This window comes from Arvicanthis niloticus, chromosome 23, assembly GCF_011762505.2.
Source record: "Arvicanthis niloticus isolate mArvNil1 chromosome 23, mArvNil1.pat.X, whole genome shotgun sequence".
Classification (NCBI taxonomy): Eukaryota; Metazoa; Chordata; class Mammalia; order Rodentia; family Muridae; genus Arvicanthis; species Arvicanthis niloticus.
The window spans coordinates 44590976-44615290 of record NC_133430.1 but is presented as its reverse complement, the minus strand read 5'-3'; the positions used below and the strand labels follow the sequence as shown (position 1 = coordinate 44615290).

The window sequence follows — 24315 nt, the reverse complement described above, 5'->3', positions numbered from 1 at the left end:
TCCCTGAACAAGTTAAAGCAGGCTGTCACCAGCACAAGCGGCAGCAGCCCCCATCCAAGCCTCCAGCTAAACCACTAGGGTAAGGACAGTTTTCAGGACTTGGTTATTTCCTTCTACCACATGTGCTTCATATACTGAATTCAGAGGTCATTGGGCTTGGCAATGAATTTCTTTATTTTCTAAGACATTTTTGTGACCTAGTTATTATATTTTAAAAGGATTTTGAAGGAAAAAAAAACAGCTAAAGAAAGTAATATAAGACAGACTGTGGTCCACTGTGGTGGTTTGAATAAAAATGGTCCCCATGGGCTCATTCATATAAGTATTCATATACTTGATCCCCAGTTGGTTGAACTGTTTGGGAAGGATTAAGACGTATATCTTTGTTGGAGCAAGTATGTCACCGGGGTTGAACTTTGGGGTTTCGAAAGCCCATGCCATCCCAGCTAGCTCCTTTTGCCTCATGCTTGTGGGTCAGTCCAGATATAAGCTCTCAGCTCCAGCTCCAGTGCCTGCCTGCCTGCCTGCCTGCCTCTTTGCTCTTGGTATAGACTCTTGGAAACTGTTAGCTCTAAATAAATGCTTTATAAGTACCTTGGTCATGGTGTATTATCACGGCATTAGAAAAGCCAGCCACAAAACCTAAAATATTTACTCTCTTGCTCTTTATTGGGAAAGGTTACCGATCCCCATTCAAGAAGTAAGCAAGAAGTTCTTGCCACCGACTCCCACTCCTGTGCTGTCATCAAACCGCCATTTAACAACTTTGAAAGTCCTAGGTCATCTCCTGACCTCCACTGCCCTTCGTGTTGTTTCCCTTTGCAAACTTTAAATACCATACATAGGAAATATTGCTTATTTTACTTTCTCTTGCTCTTCATAAATGGAGTGACACTCTGGTTTTGCTGTCGTATACATTATTATCTCAGGATTATGTGGTTTTCATCTACCACATTTTCCCTGCAGTTAGACATGGCAGTGGGGAGTGGAGGGTGGAGGGTGGAGGGTGGATTTCTTTTGTTACATGTGTTTGTTAACACTTCTTATTTTCAAATTCAAGTTTTTGCTAATCTGGTGATGATGGAAAAACTAAAAAAAAAAAAACCCCACCATACTTTAAAATACCGCTTATTATATATTTCTCTGTGACGGTTACCGGATTCAATTAATTTAACTTCTCCCATCATTTAAATTTTAATCACAAAGCTGATAGGAGGATGTTATAACTCTCACAGAGGTTAATTAACACACCAAAGGTCATAAAGCTAATAAATGGCAGAATATAGATTTGAACCAAGATTTAACTCTTAGCGCATGTGATTAATTCTTCCTGTTCATCCAAAGATGTTTTGAGGAAGATAATTTGAGGCAGGGGTTGAACTATGAAGAAAATGTGAAACTGTTAAGATGTGCTGATTAACTGAAATATAAACAAGAAGAAAGACAATATGATTTAAAGTATGATCTAATGTAGGGAATCTCTTCTTTGTCTCTCTTTCTCTTGACTAAGCAATAAAAAAAAATTTTAATTCCAGAAGTTAAAAACCTAAACAAGCAGCTTGAGGTGACCTCACAGAGCACAGAAGCTGAGGATTTGTCCCTTTTGTGTGAATCAGAGCCACATTACAGCTTTTGTGGTTTGAGTACCTCATGAGGCAGGCATGACATTATTCTTGCCAGGGGAGATTTTAGACCATGTTTCCCACAGACCAGAATTCAGGGCCTCATTGGTTACTGTTCTGCTCTCTGCTATCTTTCTTCCTTGGTGAAAATTGACACAGTTGCATGGATCAGCCTGTAACACACACACACACACACACACACACACGCACGCACGCACACACACACACACACACACACGCAAACTGTACATGCATATACCACAAATACTATACACACAGACCATACATATTACCTACACACTCCACACACATGAACACATTCATACAATTCATATACATGACATATATCCATATACATTACAAATACTATACACACAGTACATGTTCACTGTGCACACATGAACATATACACGCTATTCATACACATAAACACACACCAAGTTTTGACTTAACATAGTAATTATATATACTCTTTAAGCTGAACAATCTCATGCAGAATGTTATTTAGGACCTATTAATATATGTGTGGCACAAAACATGACAGATCTAAAAAGGAGAAAGCATGGTCTTAAGGCTGAGTTACGATCTTGGTTGTGGGGCCTGCTGCTCAGGTGGTGTGTTGGACCTGACTGTTCTCTTCTGCTTGGTTGTAGTCTGCTTACTTCCTGCAAATGAATTTTTAGTCGGGGTGACCTTTGATGGTGACCATATGACAGGGAGTCAAGGAGGAGAGTACAGACATCTCTGGGAGAGGTGGTAATGCCAGCGAAGTATGAACACATGTCTACTTTAAATCTGAGCCAGCAGTCACCCCAAATGATGCACCCCAAATGATATTAACATTGTTAGCATTACCTTGATTGGAACATCAACAGGGTAAGGACCATAGGTTTTACTCAGCCTGAGAAAAATGTCTGCCAAGCTTTTCTGAGATCTTAAAGGAAAGTCCTCTTATTGGGAATGCCGATACAAATGGGTAAAGGGACACTGTCATGCTCGTCACTGAATGAGAAGTACAGCCCGCGTGGCCTGCCCCCACTTCGTTTCATTATTGTAAGGTTTGGGGTAGAAACAGAGTCTTTGCAAAGGGATATAGAGTCAAAATCCTCAATACTAACTTTAAACTTCTTTTGACTCCTCCAGTCTGTGATGGCTCCTAGCGCCAGCTTTCTCTTCATGCTTCCAGAGACGCTGGGAACAAAACACTACGTTCTCTTTAGGCCTCACTGCCTGGAGTCTGGAGGACATGGGATTTGATTCAGAGCCAGGCACCTTCAAGAACAGCCTGAGAAAAGCCTTCTGGATAATGTGTCCCAAGGGGATGTGGAGGGGACAGGACTGGGGGTGGTGGGGGTCAGATTCCAAATGCAGCTGACAGTGAGGTTTCTAAAGCTGGATCTTGATTTTAAAACTCCCTCTTTTGATTTCCTCTGCCTCTGTCCTCTCTCCTCCCTTAAAAAGCTCCCAGTGAGTCATCGTCTTTGCTCTTCCGTGAAGCCCCGTTATGCTCACCTAGCACACAGCAGCGACTTAAAGACATGGCAGCTAAGGCCAAGAAAAGCATTTGGCCAGTTTGAATTTCTTTTAAGTGTATGTTTAGACACATGGATGGAATAGTTAAATGTCAGCTAACATCTAATTTATTAACAGAGGTGCACAACCTACCTTAAATAATATATTAATGTAGAAATATTACTGTTTCCAATCTTCAGCTTCCTGAAAAGATGTTATCTAATTCTTTTGTGTGTGTTTCTTCCCTAACTTCTGTTTGATTCGTGTCACACAGATCTGTAGGCTCACCATTCCCACTTTTCTGGGCTCTTGGAGAAACAGTCGTTTTCATGTTTAATATGACCACTAAAACTGCTGTGTCAGGCTACATGCCCTTTACAGATTTGCTTTTTTGGTTAGTTCTTTTACATAGTTAGTACAATGTGTTTTGATCATATTTATGGCTTCCTCCAACTCCTTCCAGAACCCACCTCCCTTTCCCCTGCCCACAGAACGCTGTGTTCTTTCTCTCTTTTTATACTCTCATCAAGTCCGATTTGTGCTGCCAATGAATAATGCCTGGCACCCACTGAGTGTGATCAGCTCAGTAGGGGCCACACTCTTCTTAAAGAAAACTGAGTTTCCCTTTTCAATCAGCTATCAAATGCTAAGAGCTTCTTGGCTAGGGTTGGGACTTCTGCCCACCTCCCTTCTCCTCGCTGCAGTTTGGTTTGGCTTGAGCTTGCACAGGCCCTGTGCCTGCCGTTATACCTGGTGTGAGCTCATATGCGCAACTGCCCAGCACTGAGTACAGTGTTCTCTTGTATTCATCCACCAACTCTGGATCTTATATTCTTTCTGCCCGTCTCTTGCAATGGGAGGAGGGGTGTAATACATATGTTCCACTTTGGACTGAGAAATTCTGGAATCTTTTATTCTGTACACCTTAACCAACTGTGAGTCTCTGTGATCATCATTGTCTTCTGAAAATGGAAGCTTCTCTGATGAGGGTCGAGAGATGTATCAGGAGTCACTCTAATGCACAAGTCATTAGGGGTCAGTTTAATACTATCTCCATTTAGCAGATAGTATTATTAGTAGAGTCTCCCCTAGGGCCTCTGACTTATCTAGCCACACATTCATGGCTGGAAAATGGGGCCAGGTATGGGTTTCATCGCCACATGTTTTGCCACTATTGTATTAGTGAACGTATCTTGCTAGACCAGTCATTATTATATATCACAGCATTCACAGATGTGTAAAATGGAGGTGTTCATCACATCTTCAAGTACTAGGAAAGCTATCCAGTAGGGATGAGGCTTCCAGGTCAGTACTAGCTTGATATCTCCAGGTTCCATGACTCAGGCATGTGGTGTCTTCAGCAATAGGGTCTTTACCTAGGGTCTTGAGGGTAACCCATGGCATTAGCAATATCCTGTAATGTTTGGTTATCTATGGCACCTCATTGGAAATTAGTGTGGAAGTTCCTCAGATAACTAGCAATAGAAGTTACACATGATCTAGCTGTATCACAGCTGAGTATTTGCCCGGAGGACTCTATGTCCTATATAAAGATATATATCACCAATATCTGTTGTTCTCTATGCAGAGTAGCTAGGGAGTAGGAATAACCTTGTATCATCAGTTGATGAGGAGATAATGGAAATGTGGTATATTTATGCAGTGGAATATTATTTGCCTGTTAAAAACTGAATTATGAAATTTCAAGATAAACATATGGAATTGGAAACAGTCATTCTGAGTGTGGTAAGCAGATCCCACAACACAAACATCTGCCCTAGGAAGACAAACATCTGCCCCAGGAAGACAAACATCTGCCCCAGGAAGACAAACATCTGACTCAGGAAGACATCTTTTTCTTTCTTTCTTTCTTTACATTGGGAATGTTCGCTTTGACTCTTTAGATATGTGCTTTATTTGGAATATCCATAGAGCTCAGGGGCTGTGTGTGTGTGTGTGTGTGTGTGTGTGTGTGTGCGCGCACGCGCGAGCATGCATGTGTGTGTGTGCGTGTGCGTGTCTTTAAGAGACAGGAGATAGAATGTAGTGAAATAAAAGGGGAAAGGTGAATAATGGGCCAGGAAGGGGTTGGGATGGGAGACAAGGTAGAGGAGGCTATCCAGGACGGACAGATTCCACTGAAGGCCTTGAACAGTGTCATGAGGAAAACTGCAGGAGCTTCCAAATGCATATACGCACATACATAAAAAGGTAAACCAGAGTTCTGTGACAATGCCCTACTGTATAGCATTCTTTAGCTCGCCTCTCTAATTTTTTTTTGTCACTCAAGTATATATTTCTAACTGGAAATTGTAGTCATTTGCATTTAAAAGTGATTTTAAAAAAGATTGCTGGTTTATTTATTTATTTTTTTTAGAATTATTTATTTTTATGTATATGAGTACATTGTAGTTGTCTTCAGACACACCAGAAGAGGGCATCAGATCCCATCACAGATGGTTGTGAGCCACCATGTGGTTGCTGGGAATTGAACTCAGGACCTCTAGAAGAGCAGTCAGTGCTCTTAACCCCTGAGCCATCTCTCCAGCCCTGCTGGTTTATTTTTAATTGTACTCTATAGCTGTAAATATAAACCTTAACTTTGGGAAGAAACTGAACTATATCAGGTTCTTTTAAGCTTCTATTTTATGCTGTATGTATGTATGTATGTATGTATGTATGTATGTGTGCATTATTTATTTTCTTGTGTATTGTGTGCATATGTGTAAGTCCAGGGGTGTGGGAGCCGTGGCTTGCGTGTGATAGCTAGAGGACAACTCTCTGGAGTTGGTTGGTTCTCTCCTTCCACAGTGGGCTCCAGGAATTGAACTCAGGTCTTCAGGCTTGCAGGATGAGCACTTTCCTCAGCCCAACCACCATACTGGTCCCAGGGTAAACTTCTTTTGCTATCTTTTTACTGACAATATTTCAAAGGATGGATTGGGGTCAGGGTTATTGAATGTGTAAAATAACTGAGAGATATTATATGTTGATATCTGTAAGAGTTTTATAAGGAATCGAATACAATTCCACTCCTTTTATAAGGGACAACCCTGGGCAAGAAAACACATGCTTTATATTAGGGCATTTGAAGTCGTCCTTTAAAACGGTGTAAAGGGCTGCAGGAGTCCTGTTTCTATTTTAAGTGTTTGTGTTATGTGCATCACATGTGGCCATCTCCTTGGTCCACTCTTTTTCCTAACTTTCTACAGGTTAGTGAGGTTGGTAAACTGTGGGGTGGTGCTTGGAGACAGCCTCTGCTTAGAGGCTGCTGTTGTTTTTAGGGATACAGCCAGAAACTTTGGAGAGGGACAGGGATGATTGCATTTGCACCAACTCCTTTTGAATAAAACAAATGCTTTGATCAGAGGAAAGACAGATGTGATCATGTTGAAATGACTTTAATCAGTGAAAAGTTCAGGAATAATGGCAGCGCAGTGAGGTGTCTGTCAGGTTGTATGAGTGGACTCTGGAAGATGCTTCAGAGTGTCCTTCAGCATTGAGTAGTCACCACCATCATCATGATAGTTTCCATCAAAACCACCACCATCATCATCATGATTGTCATCATCACCACCATCATCACCACCACCATCATCACCACCACCATCATCATGATTGTCGTTGTCATCATCATCATCATCACCACCACCACCACCATCATCACCACCACCACCATCATCACCACCACCATCATCATGATTGTCGTTGTCATCATCACCACCATCATCACCACCACCATCTTTGTCTCTATTCTCATTCACAGTCTACACATAGTGCCAAGGATGCTAAGTGTTGATTGACACAATCATTTCTTGCATAATTAATGTGCCCGGTCTTGTGGTAGGAAGATCTAGAGAGGAAATATGTATGTAGTAACTGTCGTGCAAACATTGATAGCTTATTTTCAGCCTGCTCCAGTCTTTATTTTGAAATTCACAAAATTTTGAAAGGAAGAATCCTTATGCAGCCTGACAGAGAGAAGAGTTTTCAGCCTTGTGCATTCTTTTCCTGCTCCCTGTGGGAACAGTCTGGAGGTTAACTCTTTCCTTCCCTTGCAGTTTGCTCTCAGACATTTGCTTTCTTGGGATTCTGTCCCATGAGTGCTTTGGAGGCAATTGTGTCACTGAAAAAAATCCAAGCTTGAAAATTTGAAGACAGCCTTGGAGTCTGGGTTTCCCGTAGAGAGCTGTGTCATTTTGAGCAGACTGAGTAAGTTCTTTAGGACTCAGTATTTATCTGGGTTAAAAGTGGCCCCGTGAATTAGAAGACTGCAGGTCAGGTATGCAGTAGAACCGAAGGTGGGGTTACCCTCTAGATACAGTTTACATTTTAATGAGGTGTTTAGTCTTCGAGTGTATCCGTGGTGGTTTGAGCGCTCTCTGAGAGGCACAAGACGTGCACATTTGGGGTCTGGGACAGAAACCTGCATCTCTGTATTACAGTTGGTGGATGACATATGTTGCCTGTCTGTATCTGGTCCCCGTCTTCCATTCTCAGATTAGAATCAGTTCAGACTCAGACTTTAGATATCATTTAGGCCCAGATAAGTTCACTGAGACCTGGAGGGGTGAATGGCTTTATCCCAAATTATGTAGTTCACAAATTTTACTGGGGAGAGAACCACTTACCATTTGGAGTTGGCAGTTAAAGACCAGGCTTGCAAGTATCTATGTTTAGTCTGAGGGAGGCTTGTTAAATTCCATTACCTCCCCTGAGTTCCTAACAGAAGCTTTTAGATACCCATCGTGGGCTATTTCTACACAAGCCTGCTGGGTGGAGTGAGCTCACAAAAGTCTTAACAGGGGGAGTTTAGTGGCCTTAAACTTTTTGCTAAAGGGTGTTAGGACAGGATGGAACTGGGGTGAAGATAGTATCTCTTAGGGCCCCAAAGCTTCACCTAAGTCCTTCCAAGAACTCCTGGCTGCTTTACCTGAAAACTTTTGTCCAAGAAGACTCTTAACATTTTTGATGAAATGTTTCAAGCATGCCCCGAAACATTAAACAAAAGATGGTGCTACTCGTGGTAACTTCTTGAATTGTTTTTGCCAATCCTAACTCACATTACTTTTAAGAAGAAATGGAGCAGTTTTTAAAAAATCCATGTGTCCCGAGCACACCCTATCCCACACTCTTTTCTTGAGGAAAACACAACTGTGAACCCTGCATTTATAGTTTTTGTATATTTATACTTTGCATACATGTACGTAAGCATTCATACTTACCATAACTAGTCAGGGTTTGCGTGTTTGGAAGCTTTGACAAATTGCATTAGGTTATGTGGGTTTTGTACCGTGTTTATTTTATCCAACAGTATGCTTTGAAGATTTGTCCAGGTAGTCCATAATCTTTCAACTGTCATCGTACACTCCAAAGGAATAGAACAACACTCACGGTCCTGTCTTGAGAACTTTGTGTTATTAGCCTCAAATCAGGCATTGACCTCCTCTCGACTGCTTCAGTCTTTGACCTTTTTCTTTCCTCTCCTTCCTCCTCCTCCCCCTCTCCCCCTCCTCCTGCTTCAAGACAGGATTTCACTATGGACCCCAGCTGCCTGGAACTTACCATGTAGGCCAGACTGGTCTTGAACTCCCAGAGACCCACAGCTTGCTATATTATACGAAGAAAATGCAGGTTAGGCCACAGAACTTAGAGGTGGGCACGCCGTGTTCTCATGGAGAACAGTGTGAAGCTGTGTTGTGGATGTGCGGATTGTCGACGTGCGGAGGGTGACTCTCAAGCTTTGTATAAAATTTGAGAAAAAGGAAAGAAGAGAAAGATTTGTTTGTGCAGCGCTCTCATTTTTCTGTAACGCTAACTTAACGCTGACCTCCGAGTGACTCTAGGGCCGTAGTTTTGAAGATCTTCCGTTTAAGCTCCGCCCCCCTCCCGCCCCCCCCCCCTCGGTTGTGCATCTGTGCATGTTTACGTTTGTGGTGAGGTTCAGTTAGACCTGAGTTGCTGCCCAGGAACTTTGGGCTGAGCATCTGCCTATCACTGCGGGGAGGCCAAAAGACAAGGCTGTGGGAAGGTTTTGTTTGAGGGAGGAATGCCAGGAAAGGATCTCCTTCCTGCCTTCCTCAAAGTCTGTGAAGTTCATCTTACCCCCGGCTCTGAGCACTTTATCTCCATGATGTCCCCCTCTTGCTTTCTGTTCCAGGTCCCAAAAAACTCCACTTAGTTGATCTGGTTATGGGACACCATAATTTTCATCAGCTGTATTTCTCCAGGTTGGGATCCAGTGTCCCAACACTCAATAGGGGAGATCTCTCTCCCTCTGTCTCTCTCTGTCTCTCTCTTCCTCCCTCTCTCTGTCTCTGTCTGTCTTCTGTCTCTCTCTCTCTCTCCTTCCCTTCCTCCCTCTCTCCAAGCAGCCAGAGGGCCCCAGTGGGAGCTGGGCAGGCAGCACAGCTGCAGGAGAAGGTTGTAAAAAAGATTAGGCCCTCCCCGCAGCTGAGTGTATTTTACCAATGTAAATGTTGATCTCCTCGTTCTAAACCCTCAAGGGACCCAAGGAGAGGCTGCGTCTCTGGAAACTTAACTAGGCAAAAATTGGTACTGTGGCTGGGAATGCAGCTGACCCAAGGTGAGAAGCCTCTAGAGCTGGGAGAAGGTCATCAAAAGGTCAAGGGGAAGAAAGGTGGGGGGCTGAGGGGCTCAGACAGAATATTCCAAGGACTGTAAGCTTTTAAATAAATATTCCCACCCCTGCCCTGGCTTATCAAGTCCTCAAAAGCTTTTGAAGTCTACTAATCTTGCCCTCAAACTCCTGTTGTAGTCTAGGCTGGATCTAGTCTGAACTGTCACATTGTCCCAGAAACAAGGTGAATGCTGGGCGGCTTCTTATCAGGAGGTCCCTATCAGTGAGGCTCCGAGGCCTGCAGAGATGTCAAAGTAAAGGTGCATGCCCTGCTGACCTCTTTGCAGGGCCCTTCTCCCTGCCCCAGGAAGCCCCGATAGCCCTGCCTGCAGTTTTTCCGGCCTCCTTTTCTTGCAGGCATTCTTCTTCTTCTTCTTCTTCTTCTTCTTCTTCTTCTTCTTCTTCTTCTTCTTCTTCTTCTTCTTCTTCTTCTTCTTCTTCCTCTTCCTCTTCCTCTTCCTCTTCCTCTTCCTCTTCCTCTTCCTCTTCCTCTTCTTCTTCTTCTTCTTTCTTCTTCTTCTTTTTCTTCTTCTTCTGCCCTGCAGGATGAGCAGGCTGAGGTGCTGAAGGGATCACAGGACTGAAAATGTTTTAGAGCTGCTATTGTCACATGTTTTCACGTGACTGCCATAGTCAGTGCTGGGACACGAGGAGTTCTATGCAGAAACATCAGCTCCGTCAGAACCCGCTACGGACACTATCCGTTCTCATTTCATCTGTCCGACAACTCACATCTAACTCGTGTGCTGTCTTATTTCATCCCCCTATCTTCCTTCACAGAGGCGAAGGTGGAGACTAGGGGAGACGAATTTTTGCACAGCTGGGATAAGGAAAAACCAGTATTTAAACCCAGGCTGGAAATAACTTGGGCACATGGTTTTTACTGCTACCCTACCTTGGGGTGGGCCATGAATGTGTTTGTGTGGCACACAGCATAAGGGTATTTTAGTTTGGTAATGTGAACACATCAATGAATTTAGAAATTGCTTTTCATTTATGGGTGTTCTATACAAAGTCCACGAAATCAGACCCTTTGATATTCCAGCAATTTCTCACTTTCCCCCCAGTCAGTCTGACCACTTAAATAATTTGTCTCCTGACAATGTAGTAGTATGTGTTTAGCACGTGCTACATTCAGCACTGAATGCTGGAGAGACCTAAAGGCTAATGCATTAAAACAAGTTTTAAAATGTCTACTTTTTCTTACGAAAAAGCTCTATGGGGAAAAGATTTAAGGCAGTGGTTTTCAACCTTCCCAATACTTTGACCCTTTAATGGTTCCCTATGTTGTGGTGACCCGCAGCCATCAAATGCTTTCAGCGCCACTTCATAACTAATTTTTCTAGTGTTGTGAATTGTAATGTAAATACCTCTGTTTTCTGTGGCCTTAGGTGAGCCTTGGGAAAGGGCCATCTGACCTCCAGAGAGGTCACCACCTACAGGCTGAGAACCACTGTAAGCTGTGGCAGTTATGATGGGACTGAGGCTGGTTGGTTAGAGGATGGGGCTGTGACTGGGAGCATCCTGAGATGTGATACAGGAGCAGTGTGCACGGGAGAGATGCTATAACTCCTCAAGGTGGACCGAACCTTGTGGGGCTCTTTGGCTGCTCAGCAAAAACATCTTATTTTCTCTTTGGGGAAGGTCTTGGATTTGGCCTTCAGTGAGGACCAACATTTTGCCCCAAGAAAAGGGTACACCGGGTTCTAAGAAGTTCTCAGAGAGTCAGTGAGCGTTTTACCCATTTGTGTACCACTTAGTGTAAAATGCCCAGGAAACAGAAGGCTCTGCTTGTCTAGCCTAAAAATAGACCTAAGTAACTCCTGTTGGAAGGCAGTTGTAATAAGGATTAGTATCTCCAATATCTCCTGCATGATGCATATGAGGTCAATTTCTACAAGGACCCAAGATTTGTTTACACTAGATAAGGATATCCAGTGACATTTCTGTTACACAGGACAGTACCCACAAACTCCTGAATGCTGGTGGAAGGATCACACTGAATGAATGAATAGGAAAGGACCATGTTCAGTTCTGGTCCCCTATTTAGACAAAGAGAGTTATAAGTCCAGTGGTCAAATTTACATTGTAGGGATATTCATTCATCCACTGCCCTGAGGGCTGTAGCTACTGAGGCCATGAAATTAGATAAAATTCCTGTCTTCATTGAGATACATTCTAGGGATTACAGTTTTTCAGTTCTATCCCAATGTGTGTGTGTGTGTGTGTGTGTGTGTGTGTGTGATATTGCACACGCCCATTAGAGGCCAGAGGAGAATGTAGGGTGTCTTCTTCTATCTCTGTCGAGTTTAATTGATAAGATAGGTCTCTCAGTGAACAAGAAGATTGTCACCAGGCTCAGCGAGCTCCTTGGGTCTGTGGGTCTCCGTCTCCCTATGCTGGCCATGGACAGCCAGGATAGTTCTTTTAAAATGCCATATTCACATGCTCTGCCTCATTTGTCACTGGAAATGAGTTTTCCTTGAGGCAAGCGGGAAATGTTTTTGTCAAAAAGTCGTCTGAGATTTGGATCCCACATTATTATTGTAACGGCCAGGCAACTGCCTGTGAGAGACAAATGATGCCAATGCCTTCCGTAACTATCACAAGGAACTGACAAACTCCCACCCCCCTGCACCGTCGCATTCCTCATAGACCTTTAGCTGGGGAGTTATTTAGAAAACATTAACTTTAAATTACATTTCTGAAATACTAATACTACAAAAATGTTAATCTTTTAAGAGAATGCTGGTTTGAATATCCAATTAGTGACTGGGCCGAAAAAATCATATATTTCTTTTTATAAATGTAGACTTAATATTTTCTCTTCAGATGAGTTTCTTCTTTTTCTAATTTATTATTTCCGTTGAGTGTGAAATTAGATAAGTGTTTCCTCCTGCTTCTGAAAGGACCATGTACCAGCAGGGTGATTGTCAGCCGTTTTACGCTGATGGACATTTTTCCGTGGCTGACTCTCATGGTGATGCCAGGCATATTTTAATGTTGATGTTCTTGACCTGGGATGTTTGAAATCAATGTAATATGTGCCTACATAATAGTAGCCTAGCCAGTGCATCTGCGGGGCTTGCTGTCAGAATCTTTTTCAATTACCATAGTATAATAAAATCCCCTTAATAGAATTTCTTTAATTCTCACACTCATCCTTGGAAGGATGTGTTGTTATTTTTTTTTTTTCCAATCACACAGATGGGGAGCCTCTGCCAGAAGGTTAAGTACCAGCGCTTTTAAAAACACCCACAGCACCTCTGCAGTAACACTGTAATTCTCCCGTTCAATCTCAGATTTTCTCTGAACGTTGAACCCATCTCCAGGCCGGCCTTTTGTTGTACAAACGTGCATTGATTTTTTTCAGTCTCTGGAAGAAAGAGCTGATAATGACTCTGGCCACCAACTGGTTCCATGGCCCTCTCTCTGTCACTCTTTCCCAACTTTGCTGGGGAATCAAGCTTCAGGTAAAGGCCCTGGCATGTCTTTCACCCTGTTTTGGTCGCCTTTTATTGAAATCTCTCTAAAGATGGGCTCCTAATGAGCAATTAAAATCTTGCTTTTGCTTTGCTCCCAGGGCCAATTCATTTAACACACGAAAATATAGCCCTTACCCCCTTCGGGGCCACAGACAGTGGCCCATTTCATCTAGTCAGGCTTTTGGCAATGAGTGATCGATGTGTGGGAGGGACTCAAAGGTCAAAAGTTCTACTTCCTTCTGCTTAAAGTGAGTCCACAAACCAGGGCTGGAGTCAGGGACCATGTGAGACACACAGATGACCCAGCCCCTCCTGGGATCCTACTTAACTAGAATCTGCATTTCATTAAATCCCAGAGACTAGAATTTGTTTGTTTGGATTCAGGACCTTCCTCTGCACTGCTGTTTTACAATTGTGTCTCCACTCATGTGTCCAGAACGACTCTTGGCTTTGGACGGTTCATTCATTAATATGCATATTTCTGTAAGTCTTATTAATGAGAACGGATGTTCCTGTTTTGGTTTTACACCTGTTCTTCTGTCTAGAAGCATAACATCTCTTGGCAGCTTACATTTAAAAGGTAATTCTGAGCTGCCATGTGTGTTTCCCAGTGTGACACTATTTATTTATCTGAGGCCTTCAAGAAATATTATCCTTGTTTTCCCATGCTTCATATTGGCTAGGAAGATTTGTTTTCCTTTCATAAGCAGACTACGACACAGCTGCTTTTGATGTGAGATTAAAACCAGTGTTGCTGAGCCAAATTATTTTACTTTGAAGTTCCGTAATTGCAGTTGATTTTGACTGGATGTAGTTCTTATCCAAACAGAGCAACAGTTAATACTTCACCCGGCTCACTCTGCTGTTGTGATGTGTTTGGAGCAGCACTTCACTTATCAAACCTGGTGCTCGGTTCCCAGATGGGAGGAGGTACATTTTATCTTTCCCTGCATTTTAAAGTTCCCAGGCTCTAAAGGGGAATCCGTTTAAGTTTTGCTTTTATATGTAATTTTTATTTATTTATCTTTGGGGATTCTTTTTTGTTTACTTCTGAGGTTGTAATTGAATTACAACATTTCTTCTTTCTCTCTCCTCCAATTTAATTTTAATTTTACAAAAAGAAAACAGTGATGCTTCAGTGGGGATGTCACAGGGGATTGGCCCAGGGTGAGACCTGAAAGACTTTCAGATGTTTGAAACAAAGCTAAACAATGAACAATGCAGCTAGCTGTAGATGACATTTGTGAAGGACATCCAAGGTGTCTTCTGGAAGACTGCTGTGGTTTTTGTTGTTGCTTTTGTTTTTCAATGCAGGCAATAACTAAGCACCTACTGTATTCACAGTCCTGAGTTCTCCTGTCTCTAGAGAACATGTGCCCTAGATCTTCTGGAACAGCCTTAATTTTTTTTTTTCCAGGGCTAAACTGTGTGTCTCAATGTTTGGTCCAACGCATATGTTCACAACAGGGAAGCAAAGCGAACAGAAGGTAAAGCTTGATTCGCAGTAGGAAGTCAGGACGCTGTGTTTCCTTGTCCAGAGCATCCCATGTTGTACCTGGTAAGTGTGGAGAATGGTTCAGGAAGCATGCCAAGCCCAGGAAAGGTTATGCACAGGAAGGCACTTTAGGCATCCTGCCCCTCTGCAGAAGAGTTGAGCTTAGTGATAAGCCCAATGGAACCGTCATTGACATTTGAACTTTGGAAATTTTTGCAAACAGATTATGCAGCCAGTGAATCTGGCACAAGGCATAAATTGCACACAATAAATACTTGCATGGATTTCTGCCCAAGTCTAGCAGTTCAAATGTGTCCGATTTATAGCCAATTTAGATTAGCAAGGACAGGGAACTTAAGGATGATGCAGTTAATAAAAAAGAAATTTGCAAACACCTTTCTAAACAATCATACCTTCAACTTTCCCCTCACTAGGGCCCTTCCAACGCTCCTCAGTTTTTGAAAAAGCACCTCACCTTCCATAATGGTTGCAAACAAAAGGTAACGTCCATCTTGAGGTTTTCATTTAGTGTTGTCTCTGGCGCACGTGCTTAACCGGTTAATTCTCACGTAGAGGCTACAATCTGAGGATGAGGCCCACAGACCCGTGGGTTCTGCTTCCCCTGTGTTATGGGCTTAAACTTGAGGTTCTCAACCTGGATGGGGTGGCAGTCAGATGACCTTCATCTAAGCGTCACCTAAGACCATTGGAAAACAGATATTTACATCATAATTTATAACAGTAGCAAAATTACAGTTATGAAGTAGAGTCGAAAATAATTTTATAGTTGGGGGTCATACCAAGAGGAACCATATCAAAGGGTCACAGCATTAGAAAGGCTGAGAACCACTGATTTGAAGGGAGGGATACGTGCCTGGTCTCTGTCCTTCTCTCTGGTAGCATGAATATTTAGACAATGGTCTCCCTTTCATTTTTGGAAGGTTACAGTTCAGTTTCCTTGGTGAGACTTACCATCAATCTTTCTGTGATGGACCCAGAGTGTGAGGTGAACCATAGCATGCAGGAAGCACAGACTCTTTTAATCACTGTGGGAGAAAGGTAGGCACAAAGGAGCCAGCTGTCTGCCCTCAAGTTCTTTTTTGCTCCAGGATTTTGCATCAATCAGTTCAATTCTCTGAGCCCCACATTCCTCATCTGTGAAATGGGTCCAACAATACAGGTGTCACAAGCTTACTGTGCTAAATGAAAAAGCACTTACCAGTATGGGTGGGAAGTGACAAAGTGTTCCCCAGTGTCTAGTCTCTTTACGAACGCCCTGATGATTTTGATGTGCAAGTCAAGGGAACAGTTTTCTGCTTCTGGATTTTCTGTGTGGGGGTCTGACTTTGGTACACTGGGAGATGCTTCCAATTTTAAAAGCTGGCAAAGCACCTAACTAGCCATTTGCTCTTGGTTAGGCATTTATGGTGTCTTGGGCATTCGGATTAGGACTGGAAACAAATAAGCTAGCCTACTCCAAGGGACCCTTCACGAGCCCCTCTCGATAATTCTTTAAATTATCCTCTATATGGTCTTTTATAATCTCCTATTTTTGTTCACCATCTGGAACTAGCTGCTGGCCTTCATTCTGTGTCCATTGGCAAACTACATTGACCAGAATACCATTGAACCACTGCTGCTGCCTCTGCTGCCGCCACCGCTACCACCATCACCACCTCCACCACCACTACCACTGCCACCACTACCACTGCCACCACTGTCACCACCACCTACATCCACACAACCCCTCTTGGTTACTTTTCATTTAAATGGATTTAAGTTATTCTAGACAACTATTACTTAGCATCTTCTTAGAGATGTGTGCATTTTAGGTGATGCTGCAAACATATTCCCATCTTGGAAATTTGCATAGGCTTTACATGGGGTCTGCTCTTACCAGGGCCACTTATGGGAATAGACCCATAAGCAAGTCACCTACCTGCCCTTCTTTCCTCATCTGGAGAATGAGCGAGTGTGACATCACAGGCAATGCCTGTCTAGCTCCTGTGCTGGATGTGGGTGACAGAGTCTGGCATGGGAGAGTCAGTCAAGGTTGGCTGTTCTTAAGGCAGGTATGGGGACCCAGGAGACTGGAATTTTAGGTGAAGGGCTTCACTTTTAGAGATTAACATTCCCATTATTATCACGTAAATCAAATGGACAGCCTTTGAGGGTTTATGGCCCTCCATCTTCCTAGGGAGCACTGCCTCCTCCCACAGTAGATCTTAACCCAGAGGCCACCTGGAGGGGTTCTCAAGGAGTGTTTTAATAACCGGCTCTGGGGTAGAGCCAGAGGGAGGAGGCAGCCTTTCCCTGGGGAGGAGGCATCAAATCTGGGGCCTCTGCCGGGGCCCCATGCCCCACCCCCACACTCTCAGGCTCACAGATGGGAGCTGTTTCATCTTGGCTGGGTCAGAGGTTAATGGAGATAAGTAGTGTCTTCCTACCAGGAGGCCTCAGGAAAGCCCAGTGTGCTGTTTGAGTTGAATCAGGATCTTAGAGATGCAACACGCTGATATTCTTCTACCTTTTGCAGAGAGAGTGAGGCCCTGGGAGAGAAAGCTGCAGCCAGCCAGGCTGGGGTGAGAGGGCAGAAAGAGGAGCCTGTCAGTCACTGAGTGAAGGGGCTCAGGGTGAGACAGGGTAATTGCCTACTGGGTAGATCGAAGTCTGTGTGCTTTGCTGTAGTAAGCTGAGGTCTGTGCACAGCGCCGGCTCACTTTGCTAAGTGTGTCCCTGGAGTGGGCTTACGTGCACTAACTAGGTTGTTTGACTGCCCACCCTTGCTACCCATGGCTCCTTTCCCTCAAACCAAATCATGTGGCCAGGGCACTAACTCTGAACTATCTCTGGCCAGGGTCTGCTGTGCAGGCAGCTGGTCAGTTCTGACAAAGTCACATGTATCTGCAAAGCATGGTTATTTAGACTATTATTATTATAGACTACTGATTATTTTAAAGTTATGTGGCCTTTGGGCTTCTCTTTTGTATTAAAGCAGTCTCAACAGGTCAAACTGGATAGCTAAAGAGGAACAAGAATGTTTCGAAATGCTCATAAACCTCTCCTTCTTGGGAATTCCTTTGTCACACCACATAAAAGTACATTTTCTGGGCCTGCCAGATGGCTCAGCAGATAAAAATGCTGGCTGTCAACCTTGGGGACCTGAGTTCAATCCATGGGATCTGTATAGTGGAAGAACAGAACCAGGTCCTGCAAGTTGTTCTCTGACCTCCGCTGCATGTGTACACACAATAAATATGATACAATTGTGTGTGTGTGTGTGTGTGTGTGTGTGTGTGTGTGTATTTTTTCCTTCTGTGTTTCTAGGACAAAAAGCTATATTGGTTGCCTTTCTTGTTGCTGTGACAGAGTGCCTGACAAGAGCAGTTTAAGAAAGCAAGGGCTTATTTTGACAGATCAGGGGTGGGAGAAGACATAATCACAGGAAAGTGAGGCCATCTTGCGTCCACAGTGAGAAAGCTGTCAAATGAGCGTGGGTGCTCAGCTTGCTTTCTCCAAGCCAGAACCCCAGCCCGCAGAACTGTGCCACCCACCCACAGCCTGGCTCTTCATCAGAAATGAGATCCTTTTGGAAAACTGTCCTCGAAGACATACTAGAGGTATGCTTCCTCGGTGACCCTGAAATTTAGCCAGGTAACAATGAGGATGAACCGTCACCGTGAGGTTTTGACCCTGGAGCAGTGTTGGGTGTGCCTATTGTCCCAAATTCCCCTCTTATTGTCATTATTATTTTAACCTACTATCCTAAAAGGAACAGAAACAGCATCCCTTCATCCTCTCATTCTATGCTATGCCGGACAGGCTCAGTTCCACCCCTGTGTGTATGTGTGTAATGGGTAAGTCTCACCAGACCTCTGGGAAGTAGACACCCACCTTCGTATAGTCCTCATTTCCCTTGCAGGAGTTGTGCATCTTGCTGGCAGATGATAATTTACTCTTCCATTAGTGAAATGAGCCAATTCAAGTCAGATTAGATTGCATTAAATGCAGATTTATTGGGAAGACTCTCTTGGGCTGTCGAGTTCACTAGCCACAAGGAAGGAGGTGAGGGAAGTCACCAAAGGAATGGAGAAAGAGAAGAGAGAAAAGAAAGAGAAAGATAAAAATCATGCACACAGAGTGGGAGGAATGAGAGAGAGAGGGAGGGAGGGAAAGAGAGAGGGAGAGAGAGAGAGAGAGAGAGAGAGAGAGAGAGAGAGAGAGAACAAAATGTCTGTATTATAGAGAAGAGCCTCTAGGGGAAGGGCTGGGGTTTGGGGGCAGGATATGCCAGGTAGGGAGTGAGGGATGCTGGGAGAATTTGGAAGCCAGGTCTGCTTTGGTATATAAAATATGCACCTCAGCCACTTGTTCCAGGGTCTGAACCCAAACAGCAGAAGGAGCAAAATGCTGAGTGAATCAATGTCTGTCTCCGTCTCTGTCTATCTTCCTCTCTGTGTCTTGATGTGTGTATATCTGAATGTGGGTATGTCTGTATGTCTGTATTTACCTACATACCTTATCAAGTTATATGTTGCTGGGACCAGTAGAAGAGTGGAACTTGATTATCTGGGACATGCTGGTGGAATGGTAGAAGCTCTGGCAGACTAGATGGAGAACAGGGACATTAGCTTAGACCGTGACTGTCACAGCAGTTTAGATTGTGAGTCCTGTCTTTCCAAATCTTATTTTTCAAGAGAATCTAAAAATGGCGATTTTTAATATGAAATCTTATTTTTATAGGCTGGAATTTAGGTCAGTTAAAAGACCCACAAAGCTGCATCTGTGGGGCAGATGAGTACTCCTGAGCTTGGTTGGGACTTACTGCTTTGTATTTGTTGAAGAGATGGAATGTCATTTCCCAGGCTATCTCACAAGAAAGGTGCAGGCTGACAGACTCCTCTGTGTGCTGTCCTATAGTGCCATGCAGCCTCCTCCTGTCTCCTGTAGGCTGTGATGTCAGTCTTATCACCCACCTGCCCCAGGTCCCCATGTCCTAGAGGGAAAGGGCTTCTCTAGAAAGTGTCAGGGCTGGGGCAAGTCCCAGTGTAGCAGCCAACTATGCAGTGTGGTCCCTGCAACCGCTCAGGGAAGACAGACCTGAGGTTGAGTCTCCACATCACCAGCTACTGGATATATTACTTTACTTCTCGGGCCTCAGTTTCTTTATCTGTCAAGTGATCAAAATATTTGCCTTGCAGGATTGGGAAAGGAATTAAATTTTATATTAAGGTTATAAATTATATAGAAAAGGATTAAAGACTAAGATGCCTGTGGTCTTTTTATAATGGTATTCAGAGAAGCCAAGAAAGTTACTCAGCCCCTGAGGATCATGACCCAGACAGGGCTGGTTTTGGATTTGTCGTCGTGCAAGGTGGGGCTGTGGGGATTAAAGAGGAATTGGGGTGTGTGTGTATCTGTGTATGTGTGTGTGTATGTGTGTGTGTGTATGTGTGTGTGTCTGTGTATGTGTGTGTGTCTGTGTATGTGTGTGTGTCTGTGTATGTGTGTGTGTCTGTGTATGTGTGTGTGTCTGTGTATGTGTGTGTGTCTGTGTGTGTGTATGGGGGGGGGCAGGGATCAACTTGGAATGTTTACTGTGACTCATTGGCAATTAGGACAAGCTTTGTGTTTAGTGATGGCCTTGCATATTACCAGAATTTTTACTTTTCATCCATGATAGGAACTCCTTCTGAAGCCATGAAAGTCAAAGTGGCCCCTTTCTCATTTTTCTTATGAGTTGCAGTGGTTACACTTTATATCCCAGACAAGCTGCATAGGTCATGTGGAAGGACAAACGGGTATTGTTGGGTTTGCAATACTGTGCAGTGAGGAGCTGGGGTAGGCTGGCTGGTGTGTATTAAGAAGTAGGAAGACTGTTAAGTGTGTATAAACTGTGGAGTAAAGGATCTATATTGGAGAGACACAGCAGAAGGCCTGCTTCATCTGTTATTCAATTTTGAGTTATCCTGGCGTGCATGCACATGTGTGTGTGAGTGTGTGTATGTGTCTATGTATGTGTGTGTGTGCACATGCTTGCCTACACACATTCTGATTTTCTGAGATGCTAATGACTCAGGATAATTCTGAGAAAATACTTAACACACACAGACCAGGGAATAGGCTCTGGTTTCATAAGCCTTGCCTTAAGCTTGCCACATCCTTACTATTGGGTTTTTGGCTGTCTGATGGAAGCCTTACTAAGTTTGTGAAATGAAGTTTTTACTCTGCTTGTCTCTAACACAGATGCAGAATAGCTAGCCAGGTAAGAAGTGGTAATTGCTCAGACTGATTGGTGTGGAATCACTGCAGACAGTCAGAGGCAAGAGCTCTATGAAGCCACCGAACTCCCTTGACCAGGCTGCTCTCAATTTTCTATTGGCAGCCTGCAGATGCTGCTTCCATCTTTACACTCTTCTGGGCCAGGAGTGTGTGAAGTAGCTATTGGGGAGGGACTGTGGGGACACTATTCCTGAACAATTCAGGTAGTACTACATTTAGGTATGTGTTCAAAGCCAGCACTGAGCCCACCAAGGTGTGGTAGTGTTGAAGAATGTTACTCTAACACATCAAAGAAATATCTTCCAGTTTTTGTCCCAAGTTTCATCCTACATCCTCCTTTGAGAAAGGCTAGAAACAACATCTTCCAAGCTGGGGACTATAAAGGATGGGACATGTGTGTGGTGCGTGGGATCTAAATCTCTCCAGGGGCCTCATTGAGGGTCATCTCCCCAGGATGATGGAGTAGCACACACTGCCTGGTTTACTGCTCCCCAAACCCGGAGTTCCCATGCCTGTCATTCTGGGCTGAGAGAGCCTTCTGGGTCTCCTGGGTGGTGGCTTCCTTCTATAAATCAACTACAGACAGCTGTAGCCACTTGCATCCTGGGATAGAAAAATAGACCCTGTTGCTAGACATCAACCAAGGCTCCACAAACATGGCGGGATCAGAGGGCAGGGGCACCTAGCCCAGGCAGGCACTAGGCAAGCAGGTCCAACAGCCGGGCAGCTCCATTTGTTTATTTTCTCAGTGTTATTGCTGTCTCTACCACAAGAAGGTGGGGGGGGGGGCACCCTCTGCCCCCTGCTGGGCTGCTGTGGAGGCCACTTACTCTTTACCACCGGAAAGGCCTGCCGACTGCTGGCTGATTTATTTATTTTAGTTACACATAGACTGTCTGCTAGGTCTAAGTTTGGAAGCCGACAGGAAGTCATCCAATCTAACACCAAGTGTTCAATGCTTGTGTTCTGTTTGGGCAAACACACGTTAGACTGAGCAAAAAAAGGGAAGTCTTCTGTTGGTGTATTCTCAACTCCTTCTCCCCACCCCATCCCTCGCTTCCCCCCTCCCCAACCTCTCCAAAATCCCTCCTGCACCATCATCTAGTTCACGCCAGCTGGGAGGTTGACTTCTACCTTTGACTTCAACAGCTCTCTTCAAAAATAAGTTTTTCAACATTTTCCCAGTGAAAATGTAACAGCAGTGCTGGGGGTGGGGGTGGGGAATCCCCTACCTAGATTCTACTACCAACAGGCTTCTATAATTGGTTTATGATGTATCTACTCGTCTTATTTTTGACACACTGCAGAGTCAGTCTCTGGTGGCTGAGTGCATTCTCTCAGTCCTGAACCCAGGCTGCCAGTCACTTGGCTTCAGTATTTGCAAGTCCTTTGTGTGAGGGCAGACACTCAGGCTTCCCAGTGGATGCTGGCAGTGTATCTGGGAAGGATGTCTCCCACAGAAACCTTGGCGAGCTGCACCTGACTGGGTGTAGAGCCTATCTGCTCTACACATTTCCCATCATTCTTAGTCCCTAGCTTGGGCTTTCCCAAAGGTAAGATCTCTGGATAAAAATGGAAACTATTTTGTCCATATATGACAAATATGAACTTTGCTGTAGTTCAAACCCTGTGAAGATATAATAAAGTTTCTTAAGGTCCCCATTTGGTCAATATTCTTCTCTAATCAGTTACAAGCAACTACTGTTCCAAATATTTCCGTTACAGATGACATTTTCCTGCTCCATTAGATGCATTTAACCACATTTCATCGCCTCTTTGGGTAGGGCCTGCTTCAGTCAGCAGAATATGTATTTGTTGTTGTTGGGTTTTCAATGTTTTGAAATCAAAACACAGTTACATTATCATCTGCCTTCCCCTCCTACCTCCAACCCTTCCCATGTAACCACAGCCTAGCTCTCAAACTCATTATCTCTGTTTCTGAAATTGCTGTTCTTATATATGTATAAATATATTTCTAAATATATAAATGTAATTTGATCACTCTGTAGGATGTTACTTGTGTGTATATGATTTTACGAGTGACCACAGGGCATTTGATAACCGATTTGGAGGGTGCTCTTCCCTGGGGAAGACTATTTCTCCTCATGTCAGCATTTCTTAGTTGCCTGTGGTCCTTGTCTAGGATTGGGGCCCCGACCTTCCCCCTCCTATGCTGGTGTGTCTATTGGTGTCATCCTTGTTCAGATCTTCTGTAGGCAGCCATGTTAAGGAGACTTCATAGCTGTAACTTCCCTGGAATTTCTAGGAGATGCAATCTCCCAACAGATTTTATGGTCCCCTGGCTCTTAAAATCTGTCTGCTTCCTCTTTCAAGATGTACTCTGAGGCTTAGGTACAGAGAATGTGTTGTGTGTGGGGGTACCCACAGGCGCTGGGCACCACATGATCACCTGCTTTCTGCCCCTTGATCTGTTGTGGTTTTCTGTAATGGTCTTCGTCCTTTGCAGAGACATTTCTTTGTAGAAGGGTGACAGCTATACTTACCTGTGGTAGAAGGATAATGTTTAGATTGTGGGCTTTCTTTCTTTCTTTCTTTCTTTCTTTCTTTCTTTCTTTCTCTTTCTTTCTTTCTTTCTTTCTTTCTTTCTTCTTTTAAATGAAGTTTCATTCTATAGTCCTTGCTGGCCTAGAACTCTATATAAACTAAGCTGACCGTGAACTTACAGAACTCATGTCTACCAACGTCTACCTTCAGGGTGTTGACAAATATTTTTGTTCAAGTCATGATATATAATATGTCATAATATATATACGTATATATATACATGTATATATATTACACACACACACACACACACACACACACATATACTTTCACTAGAATTGGGCTCACTGCCAGATGGCCTCTGTCATGGACAAGAGTTGCATACAGACCATTAAGCTGGCCAGAATTACCAAAGTAACTGGACATGAGTGTGTGTGTGTTATGAATTTGTGAATAACACCAGTGGCTCCAACATCCAAGTGTGAAAGGTTCATGGGCGATAGTGATGTGCTTACCCCATTGGAACTAGAAGGAGAGGCTTGGAGGATGTGCTGACCTTGCTGCTGGGTCCTGGATATCCACTACTTGGCCTGTGGGACAACCTGGAACTGCTAAAGCCTCTCCTTAATGTTCCTAATGACCATGCCTTTAGCACTGGGTAAACCTCAGATCCAAGTTATGGTGGTTGTGACTAGTAATCTCTGTCACCTAGAATGAATGGCCCATATTGGTAAACATTGTGTGTGTGTGTGTGGAAGGGTGTGTGTGTGTGTG

The 24315-nt window shown here is 43.8% G+C and overlaps 1 long non-coding RNA gene across 2 annotated transcripts in view; it reads left to right on the top strand.

Moving 5' to 3' along the window:
- Positions 1-13163: 13163 nt before the first annotated feature.
- The window catches only part of LOC143436658 (uncharacterized), a 55965-nt gene continuing 44813 nt past the window's right edge, over positions 13164-24315 (top strand). The window contains exons 1-2 of one of the 2 annotated variants that reach the window (XR_013106528.1): positions 13164-13247; positions 14677-14817. This is a non-coding gene — a long non-coding RNA (uncharacterized LOC143436658). Of the gene's footprint in view, positions 13248-13555; positions 13743-14676; positions 14818-24315 lie in introns of those variants that run through there. The other variant, XR_013106527.1, reaches the window with a different exon arrangement.